The 21009-nt window shown below is 43.7% G+C and overlaps 1 protein-coding gene across 2 annotated transcripts in view; it reads right to left on the bottom strand.

Moving 5' to 3' along the window:
- Sox5 (SRY-box transcription factor 5) overlaps positions 1–21009 on the bottom strand; it is a 982978-nt gene that overhangs the window by 709985 nt on the left and 251984 nt on the right. The gene's annotated exons all lie outside the window — the stretch shown is intronic.

The following is a 21009-nucleotide window of genomic DNA, read 5'->3' as shown; positions in this document are numbered from 1 at the left end:
TATTTTTCTTCTTTATTTTTCTCATAGCTGTGACAAAATGCCAAGTAGAATAAGCTTACAGAAGAATTTCTTTGCACTGGGCTTACAGTCCGCTAAGGCAGGAAGACATGGTCCTCGAAGCCTAAGGCAGCTGACCACACAGCACAGTCGAATAGTAAGAGAAAACTGGTCCAGAGGTTGTTTTTCTCCCTTTTGCCTCTTTATTCAGTCTGGATCCGAGGCCTACAGGATGGTGCTGCCCACACTCAGACAGGTCTTCCCTCCTTGGGTGAGCACAGACTTTCCCAAAGATATGTCTCTCAGACAACTCCAATTCCAGTTAACAATGAAGGGGAGGTACCACAGTGCTATCTTAAATCCTAAAATATACACCTCTGTACTTTATAGTTCTGCATAGTAGTTCTGGCTATAGAATCTGTCATTTTTCTCCATAACCCATTTACTGAGCATTTGAAAGTTCAGAACATATAACCTCCAACATGTGATACATGGGCAAAGAGGGAAACCATGGAATGAGGTCATATGGACACCTTTCTTCCTCTTTCTTCCTTGCCCCTCTTAAGCATGGTTATAAAGAAATTGTCAGACCTGCCTCACCTGCAAAGAGGTCCTAGGATCTGGCTTTGAGGAGCGAGGGTCACATAGATGCTTTACAGTCACTCACATTCTTTTCAGGACAATATTCTGCTCCATGGTTAGCATCACCTCATCAAACTCAGCCTAAATAGTTTCCCCTGGGTGTTGGCTCTTCACTGCAGAGGCACCTGTGCACCATGAAACTTGGATTAGAATACATCTGCTCATCAGCATTCCTTTTCCCTCTTGTGTCCGCCTTGGGGCTATCACATGAGATTCGTGTGTGAATAAAAGATACACATCTTATGCCTGAAAAACACCTACTATGTGTCAAGTTTGTTTGCTCTCATTTGGGGGAAAACATAATGTTGGATAGACAAGCATTTTTGGAGTAGAGGTGAGCATACTATTTCATAATGGAACTTCCAAGGTTGACTAAAAGATGAAGGCTTCTGAACAAAATGAATATAATAACATCATCTAAGAACAGAAAGACTCATTTAAAACATTTTAGGCAAAATGATTGAAATTAGCGTTGGGCCGGGATGTTAGCAGAAATGCTGATGGTGGATATCTTTGTCTGTTTAATTATTAATGGATCCAAAGACCAAGAAAGACCTCAGCAGGTCCTAAGCCTCTGAGTCCCTACCAGGTTTCCAATCCATACTGAAGTTTAAGTTGTTTGTCAAAACATTTTTTATCCATGGACTTAGGCTCATGTTGCCCCTCTTCAGGACACCCAGAGTTTCCTGGATTTGGTCACATGCCAAGTGTTCTCCTTGGCCTGAAGAATCTGGGGGATTTGGTACTCTACCCACACATTCACCTGTAGATTCCCCCCAAAACCAAGTGGAAATCCATGTCAACTTGAAACCCACCTGGCCACAGAGTTAATAAAAGATTTTTTAGTGACAGCAGAATAGGGATAGGTGGGAAAAACTAAACTGAATGCTGGGAGAAACAAGGTGGAATCAGTCAGCCACTATGTAGCCACCGCTGGGAACAGACGAGCCAGAACTTTGCCAGTAAGCCACAGCCACGTGGCGATACACAGATTAATAGAAATGGGTTAAATTAAGATGTAAGAGCTAGCCAATTAGAAGCTAGAGCTAATAGGTCAAGCAGTGATTTAAATAATATAGTTTCTGTGTGGTTACTTCAGGAGTCTGGGTGGTTGGGAAACAAACAAGTGGGCTCTTACAACATAAGCCTGCCATTTCTGCACCCCTGGCTCTTAATCTTGTCTACCTTTCAGTATTTATAGATTCGCCTGCGTACTCACTCCTAAGTCCCAACTGTGGGTACAACCCAGACGTAGTCTGTACTGTCTTTTGTCCCATCTTCTCCCAGTATCTCTCAGAATGCCTGGTGTAGAGCACCCGCTTAGTAAACATATCCAATAGACAAATGCTTATTATTTACTACAGAGTCAGAAAAGCACGCAGTTTCTTTTAATTTTAAAAATATTTAACTTATATAATCGACAAATATGTTAGTTATTATCAAAGGAACTCTGAAGCTACTGTCAAATACGGAACACCCCAAGCTCACTCAGTGTCTCTTGCACCACACTGGTGCTCCGTCCTTTTAGGGACCGAGAGGCTTTCTTAAAGGTCACACTGCCTGTAGGCGTATTGTCTTCTATCTGCTCCATGCTCCCTTCAACACTTCCAGTGGTTGTGCTTGGCATATCATTCCCGCTCTTCTAAAATTGACTTTGGCATTTCCCTATTTTTGTCGGTCCCGGTTGCAAGCTTTTGTCCTCAATAACCTTCTGCTTTGTATCTGCAATATGGCGCAGGCCTGAGGAAGATGCTGGGATGGGGGAAAGAAGCATCAGAAGTCCCGGGCCCACTGAGCTCCAGATCCTCTCAGCTGGGCATGAGCAGCCCCCTTCTCTTGAGGGTCCCAGACTCTCCAGCTCTCACAAATCACAAACAGCATCTTTTCGGCGTCACCCTGATTTCTTACAGAAATTGATAGCACAGGTCTTTGCTCTCCACTGCCCTGCCCTGTGCACTGTTCTGCTCTCTATGACAGTGGGTGCCATTTGTCTGTGCATCTCTGAGGTCTGCCTTGTATTCACACGCATACCACGGCTCACTGGTTCTGTATTGTCTACACTGCCATCCTACTGAGGACTTCTCACATTTGTTTTGATCTCAGTACCCTACTCAGCACAAACAAGCATCTCATAGGATGACGAGCTGATTTCGTCTAAACACAATCTACTCCTCCTACACAAATCAGCTTCCGTCTTCTCTCCATAAAATGTCCACTTTTGTTAACTGGGCCCCAATTCTCCACTAGGTTGTGATCCCTCCATTTCCTTCACAGTTTGCTGTGTTTTGAACATAAAATATCCCCAGAGACTCCCTGTTAGAATATTTGTTCCTAACTGGGGTTGATATTTTGGAAGGTAGTAGGAACGTTAGGAAGTAGAGTTCACTAGAGGCAGTGGGCCACCAGAGACACCAAGCCACCAGAGGTGAGCCTTTAGGTTTCATTAGTTGCACTTACTTCCCCTCCATCTGAGACCTGAAGTGTGAACACAGGGTGACCAGCTGCCTCATGCTCTATCACCACACCTTCCCCACAATCGTGGACTATCTTCTTTTTAAACTGTAATCCAGATTAAATCTTTTCTTCCTGTGACAGTTAATCCTGGTGGTCAGCCTGACTGGACTCCCATGATAGATTTCCTTGATTAGAGTATTTTGATAGAAAACATCCATCATATATATGGGCAGTACCTTCTGGTAGCAGCCCAAATAACAAAACCTGAAGGAAGAAAAATGTGTGCGTTCCTGCCCTTACTCCTTTCGGGAATCTCTTCTATTCTGTGGCTGTATTTCTTCACCAAAATTAGAACCAACTTTTTAGGCTGACAATATAGATTGAAAACCAGCTGCTCTCTCAGAATCTTCCAGGTCTTGGGCACTCAGTTAGGACTTCTGAGATACCCATCTAGCCTCATAGACTGAACAGCTACTGAGTTCTCAACCTCTCCAGTGCATGTAAGACAGCCATTGCTGGACTATAAAGTATCCAGACTATACCCTGCAACCAAGTGAATAAACCACATTGTGTGTGTATGTGTGTGCATGTGCATATATGATATTATATGTAGTATAAATATTCATTGCATTAGTTCTGTTCCTTTAGAGAACCCAAACTCATGCGCTCCCCGAAGCTGCTTCTTGTATTTGGACACAGCAGTAAGAATCTTACACATGCCTGAGGCAAAGAGGTCTTGCTCAAAATGTCCTTCAAAGTACCCAGAAAATAGCTGGGGATACTTCTAACATCAGCACTGTGGTGATTACGCCTACATCAGCTCCCCCACCTTATCTACTGAGTTGCAACAGCCGTCCACCTGGTATTCCTGTTTCTCTCCCCAGTTGTTACTTTTTCACAATGCAGCCAACCTCAATCCTGGATAAACACATCTGTCTTTCCGTCCGGAAGTCATCAGAGTTTCCCATCTCACTTGGAGGCAATGCTGAAGTAACTTCTGTATCCACAGAGCCTGTGCTGTCTGATCCTTCATGAACCCCTGGTATGAGGTCCTCCTTGATATGAGGTATCCTTCTGTATATGTGTTGCTTTTATTGGTTAATGAATAAAGCTGCTTTGGCCTATATTAGGGCAGAATATAGCCAGACTGGAAGAGATACAGAAAGAGTAGGTGGAGTCAAAGAGATGCCATGTTGCTGCTGAAGGAAGATAGATGCTCTGGAACCTTACCAGTAGTCCACAGCCTCATGGTAGTATACAGATGTAAGAGTTAGTTAATAAGAAGCCTGAGCTAATAAGTCAAACAGTGTTGTTATTAATACAGTTTTTGTTTGTTTTTGTGGGTCTGGGAAACTGGGAAATGAATGAGTAGTCTCTGCCTACAGATGGTGTCCAAAGTGGGACAACTCCAACCACATAAAACTGGAGAGAGCTTGGGAATTCTAGACATAAAAGAACAGAGTCAAACATGACTTCTTGGTAGCTGCGCTTTTTTTTTTTCAGATAGGGTCTGTTTGCTGGCTGCAAGCAGCAGCGAGGCTTCTTTAAAAGCTGGCTTCCTGGTTCATGCTGGTGTCACGGGACAGCTCTGGCCCTTTTGGGAGGTCTTTTTTATGGAGCATTTAAATAGAGTTGTGAGCAGAGTGCTACAAGTTGCTTAATGGTGAAATAGACCCACTGCATCCCTGGAGCTGCGGCAGTGAGCATGACTCCCAGAGCTGGTGGTGAACATGCTTCTGCCATGTTGGGCTGGGTGGAGCCAAAAGGCAAAGCAGTCTTAGTCCTAGCCACACCACTTAGTATTTTAAGAGATGCTCCTGGTTAGAAAATGATACAGATAGACAATAAAAACAGATTCAGACATAAAAGATGCTAAATGATTCAAAGTGTGTTTTAAAAAAATGAACATAGGCTTGGGAGAGAGAAGAAAAAGAATATAGACAGTAATAAAAAGAAGTAAGTGGTTTAAAAAATAAGACAAAGTCTTTAAAGAGACAGTAAAAGTAAATAAAACAGTGACGATAGTCATAGATTAAAGGAGTAAAGAAAAATAAACCATGCAAAGATGGAACATACACAGAGAGCCTAGATTATGTATATTATTGTGTTTTCTTTGAATTTTTTTGACTGCAAAGAGACATTTGATTTTTGGGATTGCTAAGTTAAATCAACATAAAGGTATATTGACTTCAAAATTTGGGTCTATGATATATTGCTCTGGAAAAGATGAGAACTTGTGAATTCCTTCCAGGCTAATGTGATTTGATGGAAAAAGAACCCCCAAAAGTTCTCTGTGAACCCCTAAAATACTTTGCCTAACAAAAGCAGAAACTAGTTTAGAGAAAACTATGTCCCAAATTCCCAAAACGATTGTCTATAAATGTTTGTTTTCATTTTAAAAGGGTTGAATATAAGTGATCAATGCTCACAGTCAGTTTCTAAAATAAATAAATAAGGGAACTATGATATATAAACACTTTACATTGTTTGATTGATACAAATTTATGGTCGACTCACTACACTGTGTATATGTATTTCTGCTCTGGTGTAAGGTATTGTGTTTGTGCAGCTCATTTTAAATGTATAATTAAATACAGATTAATAGTTATCTGTAATAATCAAGCATTGTAGTCATGTTAGTTAGGTTTTCTAGATGTACAGATATATACTTCAGATTGATAGCTAATCTTCAACTACTTCAAAGAACTGAACTGTAGAATATGGCATGTAAGTAATTTAGGACTATGTTGATGTGAGACATGATTGCTTCCGGTAGAACTGGTCTATTCCCAAGAGAATGTTGGGAGTCAAAGACACTCCACGTGGAGCTTATTTTCTTCTTGGCAAAACTGACCTTTGGGCAAAGATCTGCCCTTGCCTTGACCATTGACAAAATGCATGGTATCTAGACTGGACAAACAGGATACAAGCAAAAAGACTGCCAAACCTTGCCAAGACAGGGTAAGACAATTTTCAAATTTTCCTGCTTCTGAAAATGGTCTGTCAGTTACTCTAGGCCTTAGCCAAAGTTGGTTGCCCCAACATTGAAAATGAGACTTTGCCCAGGTAGCCAGTTGTCTCTACCATTTCTTGTATCTTTTGGAAGTTTCTTGATTGCACTTCCTGTTTACTCAAGTAACATTATTTCCCTTCTCAGGTCTTCAATGGAGTCGAAGACTAGATAGTCATAGTTACTTTCCTCTCATGACTTAGCCAAGCCATTTTTAATATAAGTCTTAGACTCTTTAGGATAGGATAATTACTGAGATATTTAGCATATGTTTCTTGTTTGATGTTGTTCATGATGGCTATAATTCTAATTTTTATGCATGTTTTTGCCTCTTCTTTTTCCTGCATGATACTTTATATTTGTTCTTATTGTATATAGCTTTGTATTATGCTTAGAACTCTCTTATTTAGACAAAAGGGGGAGGTGCTGTAGGAACTCCTTTAGTCAATAGCCTTTAAGATATCAGCCCACTTTGGGCGTGGTCTCATAAATGCAGACAAAAAGCATGCATGGGCCTCTTGGCTGCTGGATTCAGTTCCAGTTCTTAGCACACACAGAAAACTGCAGATACAGATTGCTACTCTTTCTGTGAGTTTATTCCCAGATAAATAAACCTTTGTTATACTCCATTATAGGCTATTGTGGAACTCTTTTGTATGCCAACAAATTGGCATACAAAAATGGGCTAAATACTGTAACTGTAATTCTTTCTTGATAGCTGTTTTGTATATATAATTTTACTATGTAAAAGTTAAAATCTTCCATTTTAATTAGACAGAAAGGGGGAGAATATGTGGTATGTCTTTTGTATATGTGTTGCTTTTATTGGCTAATGAATAAAGCTGCTTCAGCCTATAGCAGGGCAGAATATAGTCAGACTGGAAGACATATCTAGAGAGAGTAGAGGGAACCAAAGAGATGCAAGAAAGTCATGTAGCTGCGGAAAGAGACAAATGCCCTGGAACCTTACTGGTAGGCCATAGCCTCATGGTAATACACAGATTAATAAAAGTGGGTTAATTTAAGATGTAAGAGTTAGTTAATAAGAAGCCTGAGCTAATAAGCCAAACAGTATTGTAATTAATACAGTTTGCGTGATTTTTCGGGTCTGTGCAGCCAGGAAACAAATGAGTGGTCTCTGTCTACTCCTGCTCCCCACCCCATGTACTCTCACTGCTCCCAAGCATGTGGGCACCACCCTCTCGCTGGCCATTTCTAGTTTTACCCTAAGCCTAACCTAACATCCAACTTGAAGGCAATGATTTCACTTTCTCTGCTTCATTCACCACGGTATCCTTGGATCCTAAAGATTGTACATAGAACATAAGCAGCACCTGGTACCATTTGCTGCTGGATGCTCAGTGCCTGGATCCCTCTACCAGTTCTGCACTCGACTTCATTACTGACACATTCTCCATACTACCCATAGTTCCTGGGCCACAGTAGATATCCAATGCATGTTTGCTAAGTAGTGAACTGATGAATGATTAATGGGTTAATTAAGGAACTAATGAGACACTTTAAGAAGGAGCAAAGCTTTTCCTTGAGCAGCTTCATAATAGCAGGCACGGGGAAATGGCTCTTTATCTTGCAGGCAGCATTTCCCTTCCTTATTCCTACCAGGATTTTCCTAACCTCCTCTCAGCTTACGCTCACCTTCCCCATGCTCCAGTCAGCTAGACCAGGACACAGGCTTTAGACATTTACAGAGGAACAGCTACAAATAGCTGAACTGGGGAAAGAATGTAATTTATCTAATTGCACACATGAATGTATGATGTGAATGTGTGAATGATGCATGTTTGCATATTGGGTAGGTACACATGTGTGTTGCAAGCATGTGTACAGAGCCAACGGTGATGCCAGGTTTCTTCCTGTAGCAGTCTCCACCTTCTATGTCAAAGCAGTGTTTCTCTTTGAACCTGGACCTTGCTATGCCAGCTTCTCTGGCTAGCTAGCCTGCTCTGGGGGTCTCTTGTCTCCACCTCCTGCTCGCTGAGATGACAGACAGATTTATATGTTATAGTCACATAGGAAAATATTCTGGTGATCCAAACTGTGGTTCTCTTGTGTGTGTAAAGCCAACAATGATACCGTCTGAACCATAGCCTGGATCAAGAATGCTTTTAAGTCTTTTTTACATTTTTCATATATATGTGTATATATGATTTATATAAAGATAGACATCTTTAAAACTTTTATAAATGACACATCTTACTGTGCTTAGTGAAAAGCAAAAGTGCTATTTACTAAAGTAAAATACTGAGCAGCAAAGGCACTGCCTAGTGCCCAGGCCCCACACACATCCACACATGTAAAACCTGACCACACACACAGCTCTATTCTACTCTTTAAATATTAGTATTTGAAGACAACACAACCTTACCACATTTAGAAGCTTGCTTATAAGTCATTCTAACTTATATCATTATATTAAACTACGAATTAATGTATGTGGAACCACAAGTTAATGCACGGGTTACTGACCAGCTTGGTTCCCTCTCATTCACAGGACATTTTATGGCTACTGTTACTAGAAACGTTAAAAAAAAAAAAAGACAAAGGAAAGGTAACATCAAATAAAATATGAGTTTCTCTTTTAAGTAGTTACCACCTAGAAAATCATTTTGAAAACTTGGTCGGGTTCAGATGTAAAGGGGACAACATCCCGGATGAAACCCGCCCTCAGCACCTTCTGTCACGTGATCTTCCCTCAGAAGGCCTTGGGCTCAAATGAAAGCTGCAACTTGAAGTCCTCACAGAAATCTTGAAAGGCCAAATATCTGTTCTCCTAACTCAGCCTTCAGAAACCGGGGGCGGTGTGGCTCTTCTTTGAACCTGCCTTCAAAGCCAAGGCCTTCAGCTACCCACTTGCCCTTCACACTGCTGGGGGCCTCTGGAGGTCAGACCCCTGTGAAGCAAGGCTCACGAGCTGAGCTTCATGGGCTCTGCAGGCACGCCTGTGCTTAGGACGGTCACCTGTGTCAGTTGTTCCCATGGCTGCTCCTTTTAGAACCAGTATCACTGCCTTTGTGATGCATGAGAAGACAGAAATCTTCGTGACGGTGTTTGAAATGACTGTCACTGTGTTTTGGTGTAGGCGGTAGTCTGAAGCCGAGGGAGGGGTGTGGAGGTCTGCCCAGCACCCAGTCATACTTCAGGCCTCTGACGAAAGGCCAAGAGGACTCTATACCTAGGCTCCACCTCTGAATCCTGAACTAAGGAATGCCTTTGCTCCTTGGGCGCTTCCTGCCAAGGGTGGGAGGAAGCGGGAAAGATAGACATGCATGACTGACCTGCCTAGAACAGGTCAGAGGTCAGCCCCCCCCCCCCAGGTTTTCTTCCTCAGGCACCATGCATTTTGCCTTTGTTTTTGAGACAGGGTCTCTCACAGGCCTAGAAAACACCAAGTAAGCTAAGTTGGCTTGCTAGTAAGTCCCAGGAATCCTCCTGTTTCAGCTTTCCCAGTGCTGTGACCACAAGCACACATCGCATGGCCAGCTCTTATACAAGGGTCAGGGGATCAAACTCAGGTCCTCACTCCTGTAAGGCAAGCACTCTGCTCCTGGAGCTGCCTTTCAAGCCGCCACAGAAGACTTTACCTTGGTAAAATTTGCCTAAGCCTCTGACATAGCATCCAATTCCCCACATGGTACAGAGTCTTGTGTGTGTGTGTGTGTGTGTGTGCGTGCGCGTGTGCATGTGTGCACATATGTGCCACAGCATGTATGCAGCAGTCAGAGAACGACTTTCAGGGCCTAGAATCCATTCTCTCTATCCGCCTTTGAGGTCCAGGTCATCAGGTTTCTGTGGGACATGCTGGCCCCTAGCCACCATCTTCAGCATTCCTTTAATCCACTCATTGCAAGGGACAGGAATTCCTTACCTCGGCCCTGTTAAGTTTGGGAAGCGGAAGGAAGCAGGAGTGGCATGCTCATCGGTGCGAACTAGAGCGGCAGTCCCCCAAGCCTCCCCTCTGAAAGCCCGCAGGGAGGATGGGAATGACTCAGGGCTGCACCAATTGTATTTGCATTCCGCATGTCATTGCAAAATGTATTTAGAGAGAAATTTTTAAAGTTTTAAGTTAAAAATAGAAACTCGTGTTAAGAAGCATTCCTTATTAGGTAAGACAGTCTTTATATTTTTTCCTTAAGGCAAAATAGGGTTCCCACTAGTACAAACCCTTATGGTCTACAAACAAGAGGCTTGAGAATGTAACCACAGGCAGAATGAAAAATAAAAAAGGCAAAGCTTTTTATGAGGTTTTGGGTTTTTTTTTTTCTTTTTAATGATAACAACCTTTGACCAGGGGTCAGAATCTCACAATCCCTACTTCCCAGGAAGTGGAGAGCAGGCAGATGGTGTGAATACCCAGGAGCGATCCAGTTCTCATCATAGCAGGGAAAGAGGAGTGTGCTAACAGAGACACGGAGAGCAGGCTGGGAGGGGAGCAGGCTGGGAGGGGAGCAGGCTGGGAGGGGAGCAGGCCGGGAGGGGAGCAGGCCCGGAGGGGAGCAGGCTGGGAGGGGAGCAGGCTGGGAGCTTTCATTCCAGGACAGCAATCCACAGTTGCACTCAACAATGCGGGTCAAACATGAAACACGGCCACGCAGTCCTAAGAAAGCCGTCTGAACATGTCACAGCTGCCGGCTTTACACTGATTGGAACATTCTGCTCTCTAGGACTCTAGGACATTGTTTTAAAGACATACGTATGATTTAGAGCACACAATGCAATCATAAGAGAATAGAAAATCCAAACTTTGACCAGGTCTCCTTCTTTGGTCCAATCAATATTAAAACAATCAGGGGCGTTTTCTAAACCATAGCCAATGCTACCAGAACAGTGGAGAAATGTCCTTGGTGACTACTGGTCCCTTTCCCTATTCCCAATTCTCTACTTCCTGCTCACTGTATGCCTCTTCTGTTACTTGTTCCCAACATAATATTGTGTGTGTGTGTGTGTATGTACATATTCAAATATAATCACTAAGGTAATTTTGACCTAATGATTATAGAGTTTTCTTTCATTCCTTAGCTTCAATGTCTCAGTCCCTCAGTGTCTTTAACGTCAGTAAAATACCAACAGCATCCTTCTTGAAAGGAATATCCTTTTTGAGAAGAACATATCATGATGGAAGCAAGTAGTGGAGAAAGCCGTTCCCTTCACAGTTGGCTTGAAGCAGAGCAAAGGGGACAGAGGAAAATCTAATCTTGAAGACATCACTCCACTCCACCCTTCATCTACCTCTTCCATGTAGATCCTACCTTCTAAAGCTCCCAAAACCTCCCCAGAATAGCTGTGGCTTGCTTAACTACCTCCTCTTCTCTGAAAAGGGAAGCCCTTCCTCTCGTCCATGGGCCATCTCTCAGCCTCGTTTCTCTCGTCTCTCATGAATCATCACTCAACTGCATCCTCTGATCCCCTCTACTATCAACTCCTTCCTTTCTTCATCCGACATAATCTGAGAAAAAAATTCAGTTGATAAAGGTTAAGCTACTTCCCTGATATTTGTGCTTTGTAGTTGCCAATTTTAGGGATAGAAGCATTTGGTAGTTCCAGTCTCACCCCAGAATATATTGTTAAAAAAATAATAAATAAAGGAGACTTTACTTTTGAAACCTTGTCAGTGTGAACCTTCCATCCCTAGAAGTTAGATCTAAGCTACTGTATGGGCCTTGTCTTCTTTAATTCACTTCAGTGCCCCTGTGGATGTGTTATAAGGACTGGTGGCTTGATAGTCCATGCAATGTACTGACACTGGAAAACATAGATTATTAACTTAGTTAGGCAGACACAACCGCCTGCAGCTGGAGGGAACCTCCAATCAAATGGCCGATATTATTGCTGAACCTCTGGGGATAAGGTCCCAGCACATCCTTATTGTGTCGAATGGTTGGTCACCAGCTGTGGAAGGTTTGGAAGGTAGGAGGAAGTACTTCAGGCCATGAGGAATGCACAGGGTAACTAGGTTTCCTGGCCCCATCCTCATTCTCCTTGGCTTGGCCTTAGGCCTACTACAAAGCAGCAGCAACCCCCTCCACCTTCTCTATCTCAGGCCTGAAGTGTAGGTCAAGCATTTCCTGGACCAAAACCTCTGAAACCACGAGCCAAGTTTAATCTTCCCCTTTAAGTGTTTGTTCCACTTCTTCAGTCAGAGTGCTGGAGAGTCTGGCCCACTCAGTCCCTCTCTGTGACTTTTCTGTAGACTAGCCATTCTAATTCTTCCCTCCTTTATAACTGGGGTCCATCTCTTCAGATGGTATTCCACATACTCTTCTTCCAGGACAAGTGCCCCATCCCCAGCCGCCTCTGTCCTCTCCACCAGGACTAAGGTCAGCCATCCTTTCTGCTGTCTGCATCTTTCCCTGAGTCTCATGCCCCTGCCTGCTTCTCTAGGCTCTGTTTTCCCTTTCCTTTCAGCTTATCCTCAGAAACGTCCTTTGCTTTTCTACTGATTTGCCAAGCCGTCACAACAAACTCCCTATAGTCCCTGAGATCCTAAGCCTGGTGTGGGAGTCCCCTCTGTATGCTGTGGTTACCATTAATGAATAAAGCTTTGGACCTATAGCAGAGCAGAGCTCAGGTAGGTGGGGAAAACTAAACTGAATGCTGGGAAAAGGAGGAGGAGTGAGAGAGAAGCCAGGTAGCCCTGCCTGCCAGAGACAGACACTGGTTGGAAACTTGCCAGTAAGCCACATCCACGTGGCAATACACAGGTTACTGGAAATGGGTTAATTAAGATGTACGAGTTAGCCAATAAAAAGTGAGAGCTAATGGACCAAGCAGTGTTTTAAATAATATGATTTCTGTGTGATTATTTCACTTCTGGGCAGCCGGGATGAACAAGCAGCCCCCTGTATCATAAGCCCATATGCCTGCCTCACATCAGTTTTACAAACTGTCTCTCCTCTTCTGCTCATCCATGCCTGACACTCCACACCTGTTTCAAACCCACCAATAAAGGCACGAATCGTGTCCCTAGTTTCTCCACGTGAACCATTACCAGTCACCTGTTTTTCTCAGGCCTGAGAGCTCAAATCATCTTGAATTCTACTTCTTTTCTGGCCTCATAATCAATCAGTCATTGATACTGACTTTTAATTCCTGTCTTTCAGAAGCCATCCTCCTTCTTTCTAGTTGATTTCCTTGTTCCAGCATTTTACAGATCACGTCTGAATTCATGAATGAACATCCTCAGTAGATTTCCAGTATACATCCTTCCTTGAAATCCAGCCAACAGAGCACTAGAGAGCCATCCTCTGATGGCTTGCCTGTGAAATGCCCCTCATGGACTCATCTGCCTGAACACTTGGTCTCCAGCTGGTGGTGCTGATTTGGGAAGCTGTGGAATATTTAAGGTAGAACCTCACTGGATATAGCCGGCTACTATGGGCGGGTCTTGTGGTTTGTATCCTGACCCACTTCCTGTCTCCTCCTGTGCTGAAGTGAAGTAAGCAGCTGTCACAGGCTTCCACTGCCACAGAGCCTCTGGCTGCCGTGGCTTCCCTCCTCTCAGAGTCTAAGCCAGAGTCAGCCCCTCTTCCCTTAAATTGCTCCCGTTACCTCGCTGGTCACAGCAACAGGACAAGGGTTAGTATACCTCCCAGACTGTAATTCAGAGCAGAGACCTTCCCTGAAGGGTAGAAGCAGCCCAGTGCTCTAGGCCCTTTATTATGGAGATTCTCACTACCTTCCCTTCAGGTTACATCATGACCTTCTCCAAACAAAAGTCCACCTACCTCAAGCTCTGTTTCTCTGATGGGATCCATGACCAGGCCCCACACTGGGCAAAACTAGGAATGCCTTCTGTGTGTAACTCAGTCTGCTGCACTGACTAAACCCTCGCTCACACCGTGGTTTATTCGGCCATGTGCTGGTATTTCTCTGGGACTACTGGATTCCACAGGGAAGGCCCAAGTTTTCCTTCACTCTGTGGCCCCCACACCTTTTACAGTGGCAGACCTCTGAATGAGCTCACAAGGACACAGAAAACAGGAGTGGCAATCTCACCAGCTGCACCCAAGTGCAGGGGAAAATTAGTATGTTATTAGACGCCAAATTTCTCTCCCTACTTGATTTCCCTGCCATCACTGGAGAATGTTCTATAATGATCCCATCATCAATACCTGCTTAACCTGAGTTTTACCTTCCTTTCTAATTTGTTTCGTTACAGGAAGCATTTCTAATAATTTTGTTTAAACTCTGAAAAAGTTTCCCATCCACTCAGCATGATTTCAAGTCGTAATAGGTGCTATTCATTTACCAAATCTCTCTTTTCTTTTCGAAAGATTTATTTTATTATTTTATTTTGTGTGTTTGTGCTTGGGTTTGAGTATAGGTATGTGTACCATATGCTTGCAGTTCCCAAGGAGACCAGAAGAGGGCCGCAGATCCTCTGGAATTGGAGTTACAGACTGGTGTTGTCTATAACACTGGAGCTGGGAACTGAACCTGGGTTCCCCTTGAAAGCAGTCATGTCCTTAACCAACGAGCAGTTTCTGTCTCTCTAGACCCCACATTTCTCATGTCTCCATTCACACCCTTCCAAAGAGTCTCACCCAGTACTTTGACTTCTTTGTTCCTGCACAGTACCGACAGATTTAATTATATAGGATGATACAACCTGAGCATGTACGAGGGTACTTAAGGAAGAGTCACTGAAAAAGCAAAATAATTCACTACATGATCATGAGACAGAAGGTTGTGTCCAACCACAAAAGATGTCTCTAAATTTTCTACTTTGAAATTCTTCTGTGGGAGGGAAGCTTGGGTTTTTCTTTTGTCTTTTATGAAGCCTTTGCATCCTTCTCCCTGTACTTCTCCTGAGACAGGTCTGGTGCAGGAGCATTAGTTTTTGTTCTTTTATGATAAATATGATGATATGATGTCCCGGGCAGCTTACGGAGCAGCTGCAAGTGGAAGCGCCATGTGGGGGGGTGGGGGTGGGGGTGGGTGGGTGGGGGTGGGTGGGGGGGTGGGGGGGTGGTGTCAGGGTCCCCGGGCGAGCGGCAGAGTCAAGCAACTGGATGCTGTAAACGGCAGAGTAAATGAACAAGCTAGACATTTATTACTTAAAAGGGGAGATATAGACAAACATAAAACAAAGACATACACACACATACACACACGCGCGCGCACGCACCCACCCACATACACACACACACAAGAGAGAGAGAGAGAGAGAGAGATGGCGGCGAGGGAGGGCCGAAGTGGCTGAGGTGGGCGTGGTTAGTTCTTAAAGTGATAGCAAAGAATAACATTAGTGAGGGCTAACAATGGAATCAAGACTGTCAGACATCTATAAGGCTCCGGTTTAGTTGTGGGTTAAAAATGGCAAAGGGTGTGGCAGTGCCTGTTCATAAGTCGTGCCCTGAGGAGGTTGAAGCAGGGAGATCTCAACCTTGATGTCAGCCCGGTATACACCCTAATATTATATATACTATTATATAAGGGTGATAGGATTTTAAGATATATATTATATATAATTCATGTATATGTATTATACATATATATAATACAGTTCATCATGTGGAGATATTATATATATATATATATATAAAAACATATATTAAAGGGTTGAAGTATTAGGAAACAGAGAAAGTTTAAGTGGGCAATAAAAATCAATGGAACCACTACTAATGAAACTTTCATGAAATTTGAAGATTAAACCCTAAATAACTGCAATTTAAAGGACACGTTGAAAATAGTACTGATATCCTCCCAAATGTTGAGTGCTACAAATTGTGCATCTTGTAACTGTGGAAAGGCTTATCCTGTAAAAGCCACACAGAGTATGAAGTATAAATCTGGAAAACAAAACCACATGCACTATTACTGGATGACTATGTAAATCACGACCTCATTCCAATTCACATCCTTCTAGAGAATGTCTTGATTTTTTAAAGGTCGATTCCATGTGTTTGAACAATTATTTGAGCCATCTCTCAGGACCATAATAAGAATGCAAAGATGCATGGATGAAGAATTCTAATATTTCCAGGGAGAATTTTTGGAATTGTTCTAAGTGGCTATTCACTACATCACCCTGCTCAGGGCATTGTGTGCTTCTGTCCACCTACGTTAGAACAGGAAGGAGAGGGAGAAGGTTCTCGAATGTGAACATACACCAGAGGGCCCCCGAATTGACCCTGATGCACTGAGATTTCTCATCCAGATCAGGAGTGTGAAATTATATGTTGTAAATGGCTTGCAAGTATAGCCTTTCAAAGACGGGGGGCTGTTGTTTTCCCTTCTCACCAGACTACAGTCACTGGAAGAACAACCTGTCTCATGGCATTCTGGGCACACAGAATCCCTTCCCAGCAATAAACTGAAGTACAGACTTTATGGCTGGTGGATCCCCATCTGTCAAGTGAACACAGTGAGATCAAATCCTTCGCAGCAAGGCTGTTTATTAGGGACTTGCTTGGTTAGAGAATGTTAGGAATCCCATTCACAATATGAAAACAACAACGACAAAACAGTACAAACCTATAGTATGTTGGTGGTAAAGTTAAGATCAGATTGTGAGTTTCATTTCTCACCGTCTGCACGTACCATTAGGACAGTATACTTAAGTCCAAGCTTAGGGTGCTTGATGTAGCTCTTAGAAGCTGAAATGAATACCTTCCACAAGATAGGGGCGGTCAAAGAAATTGCGGGGCCACCAAGGATCCTAAAGTTTTACTAAGCATTGCTTCTGTGAACTATGATAAAGCAATGAGAGATAGCATGATGCGGTTGGTGACAAGGGCACTGCCAACTAAGACAAAGGACCTCTGTGTGCAGGTGTGTGCCCGTGAGAGCATTCCTTACACATTCCAGCAGACTCTGTAACGCCGGCTTTCATATCCTTCTTGCAGGATACCAAAGGCTGTCATGCTGGTATCAGTGAGTTGACTTGAGGCTTCTCAGAGATCATCAGGTTGAATTGCCCGGCATTCTCTCTTACAGCTTTGATAACCGCTTTCTAAGTGAGCATTGAGTGTGCAGCCTGCAAATGAGAAGCCCCAGTTGGGACCTTCAGGTACTACAAGTTCCAGTTTTTGCTCTGGGGTAAAAGACCAAACACAGGCTCACAGAAGGATTGGGTAGGAGCACAGGCTAAGGGCTTAGGAACAGTGGAGTATGTACCTAGCCCTAATCATGATGTCTGCTGCCTCTTCTACTCATTATCAGCACCAATGAGTCCAGAAAGCTAAAGACCATGCTCTGTGCCCATTCAGAGAAAGCTCGGGTTAAGGCTGTGGTGCATCAGTCCTATCTTGTCAAGTGTATTCCCTCGCTGAGGTGGCACTTCCCTGGTGTGGTCCCTGCTCAGGAGCCCTCAGAGTCACTTAGGGAAATACTCAGAAACAGAGATTTACAGACCTCACCCCAGAGCTTCACCATGGGGTCAGCCTTAGTCAAGTTTTCAAACCCCCCAATCGCTTCAGCTTACCACGCATGACATTTTACAACATAAATGTAAGCCCCTAAGGCAGCAGTTCTTAAGCTAGGGCCACGCCCCTTGACAAACTCTACCTCTAGCAATGCTTACACTATGATTCACAATGGCAACAAAATTATAGTTATAAGGTGGAAATGAAAAAGAAATCATGATTGGGGTCACCACAACATGAGGAACTGTACTGAAATGTTGCAGCATTAGGAAGGTTGAGAACCACGACCTAAATAGAGCATTTTATCCAGAAATGTATGTAAATCAATGATTTCATTTCTCCCTAACTTTAGAGCATTGTCAGAGGAAAACGAGGGGTGAGGATATATACTATAAGCTGGGCATGTATGCTTCAAAGTTCCCGATGCAAGCTATAGGAAGTTTCTTGCAGATAAACTCAAACATTTTTTTTCCCTTGTTAACTGAGTACCGTTCCTTTAAGGTCAAACACAAAATAATGAAGTAGCTTTTCCATAACAAATTTGCATAAAACGTTTTATGTTATAACATGTTTTAAATGTTAAGATATTGAGGGAAAGTTCCAAATAATTAAAAATCACTGCTATGATTTAAATATTTATAAGAAAAGGAAAAGCATCCCTGGGAATTATAGGCAAGTTTGGGGGGGTGTTATTACAGTTTTAAACATAGGGAAATGCAGGCGTGCCTTGAAACAGGAAAAGGGGGGTACAAAGGTCACATGCCCAGGTGTGGTTGAAAGTGCTGGAAAGGCTGATGGAGGCTTTACCTGCCATGCTCTAGATGAGCTCTTTTTCCCCAGTGCGAATGAAACTGACTATTATATTTTATTTATATTTTAAATGGAGGGAAAAGCAAAAAAACAAACAAACAAACAAAAAAACAGAGCTAGTCTTATTACCACCTTAGACAAGTTCCTGAAGGTTCTATCTTATTTTACTTTATTTTATCTTTTGGACGAAGAGTATAAGATGACTGGGAAATGCTTATATAAGAGAGAAGATATTTCTGTTATTAAACAGCCTAATGAGTTACTGCGTACAAACAAGGCCTGCAGTACACGAAGTGCACCAAGTCCTTTAAAGGGAAGTCAAGGACCTGCGTCATAAGCATTGAATTCACTGGCGGTGATGATGAAATACAATCTCTCAGTTGGTGGCTACTCCAAATACCAAATCCCCAGGCCAGGGAAGGAGAGAGGCTAAGTATATCAGAGAGAGGGGGTGTGTTTAGTCTCAGTGTGGTCCTAGGTTTAATCCCTGGTTCCAAAAGAAAGGGGAAGAGAGAGGAAGGGGAGATGGGGAAGGAGGAGTGGAGGAAGTGGGAGCAGGAAGTGAGTGTAGCCTTACATAGTTTATCTTGGACTTAAGTGCTAAAAACACTTTAAACAAATTCACATTTTCCTCCACACATAATATTTCAGAGATTCTCAATGAATAAGGATGCTGCAGAGGAGCGTTTCTTTCAGGAGAAGCCACAGGCAGGTCACGGTGACGCTCAGGACAGACAGTGAACTTCCATTCATTCAGGATAGCAGCTGCTGCATGGAGCATGTCTGCATCCCCGAGACAACATTGGAGCTGAGAAGCAGTAAGATAAGATATTTGCAACTGCACTGGGCGTGAAATCTGAAAATATATCCATAATTGGAACCGAGAGTTCTCCACTGTTCCAGGTATGCCATCTACCAACCAGCGGGAGCAGCAAGTCTATCCCCATAGCCTTCCTACATGAATTTCACGACAGGCTCCATCGTGAATGGACGATGCTACTATCCAGTATGGCTCACACTTCTACACTGTAGTCCATCATTGAATCAAGACAGACCAGGAACTCAAACAGGGCATGAACCCCAAGGCAGGAACTGATACAGAGGCCATAGAAGGGTGTTGCTTATTGGTTTGGGCTGACTTATCAATCACTAATTAAGAAATTGACCTATACGGTTGTATAAAGCCCAATCTTATGGAGGATTTTCCTTAATTGAGGTTCCTTCCTCTCACATGACTTCTGACTTTCACTTGTGTCAAGCTGACGAAAACAGAGACCTATTAGGGTAAGTGTACAGGACTGAGGGTCTGTGCTCAGGAATGGAGGGTAGATAGTATTTGGCATGTGCTAATGTTTTTCAGACTTCTCAGGAAAACTATTTAAGTCAAATTCCCCAAACTTAGCCTGAAACTTTATTCCCAGAAACTCCAGTCTGAATAGTTGCCTTGTATGTTCCGGCCCCCTTCCCTTCTACTTTGCAATATCTGAGTGCTCAGTCCTAATGGACCGGTGGGAATCTGAGGGGGTGTAGTGTGCACACTGGGGCAAAGGAATGACCAGAATGGAAATGCTTCAATCCTTTATCCCCTCTGTATCAGAGGACACTCTCTTGTCTCATGGAGTGTTTATCATCCTTAAAGCCAGCCTCGTGAGACAAGAGACCAAGGGCTCTAAAGAAGACCACAGACCACACCTGTGTCCTTGTCTCAGGACCCTTTGCTTTACTTCTTTTGTTTGCTTGTTCTGTTTTTTACTTTTTTCTATAAATACTAAAAGAAAACATGGGGAAAGGTCCAAGAAGGGGAGGAGGAACACCTAAAAAATGAAAGGGGGGGTGGACAAGACAGCATCACTGAGACAACTTCGAGGAAGAAAAAGCAAGTGAGCTTGGGAAGAGGGGTGGGGAGAGCAGAGGAGGATGGGGAGGGAGAGCAGAGGAGGATGGGGAGGGGGAGCAGAGGAGGATGGGGAAGGGAGAGAACAGAGGAGGATGGGGAGGGAGAGCAGAGGAGGATGGGGAGGGAGAGCAGAGGAGGATGAGGAGGGAGAGAACAGAGGAGGATGGGGAGGGAGAGCAGAGGAGGATGAGGAGGGAGAGAACAGAGGAGGATGGGGAGGGAGAGCAGAGGAGGATGGGGAGGGAGAGCAGAGGAGGATGGGGAGGGAGAGCAGAGGAGGATGGGGAGGGGGAGCAGAGGAGGATGGGGAGGGGGAGCAGAGGAGGATTGGGAGGGAGAGACAGAGGAGGGTAGAACAGGAGATAATAAAGTCGATTATGAAAATACCGTAATGAAACCACTTCCCATGCTGACTAAATGTTGTGTTTAAAGACTGTGGACATATAATGGAAGGAGACCTTCCACTCTAACACATCCTTCCTTATGTATTAACTCCGCACAGTCGGTGGTTCCCTGAACAATCATGCTGCTAAAGGTCAGGAAAGATGGGCAGTGGCAGGGAAGAGTGTTAGGATGTCTGCAGACCTGCTGGGAACCCTTCCTGACCTCCAGGGAGGACTGACCGCTGCAGGGAGGGTTCCAGGAGCTCCACCCCCCTCTGCTTGATCATATGCTCATTAACCCTTCTAGACTGCAGGGTTCTAGCAAACAGTGTGAATCTAGCATGTAGCTGGTGAAGGTGTACTTGTTCCCGCTCCCCCCGACCCATGTCTGGGTCTTCTGCTTTTTGTTGCTCTGTCTCCAACAGTGCTGAT

The sequence above is a fragment of the Myodes glareolus genome, chromosome 3, assembly GCF_982192425.1.
Source record: "Myodes glareolus chromosome 3, mMyoGla1.1, whole genome shotgun sequence".
Taxonomy (NCBI): domain Eukaryota; kingdom Metazoa; phylum Chordata; class Mammalia; order Rodentia; family Cricetidae; genus Myodes; species Myodes glareolus.
This window is presented reverse-complemented; position numbering and strand designations above follow the sequence as displayed.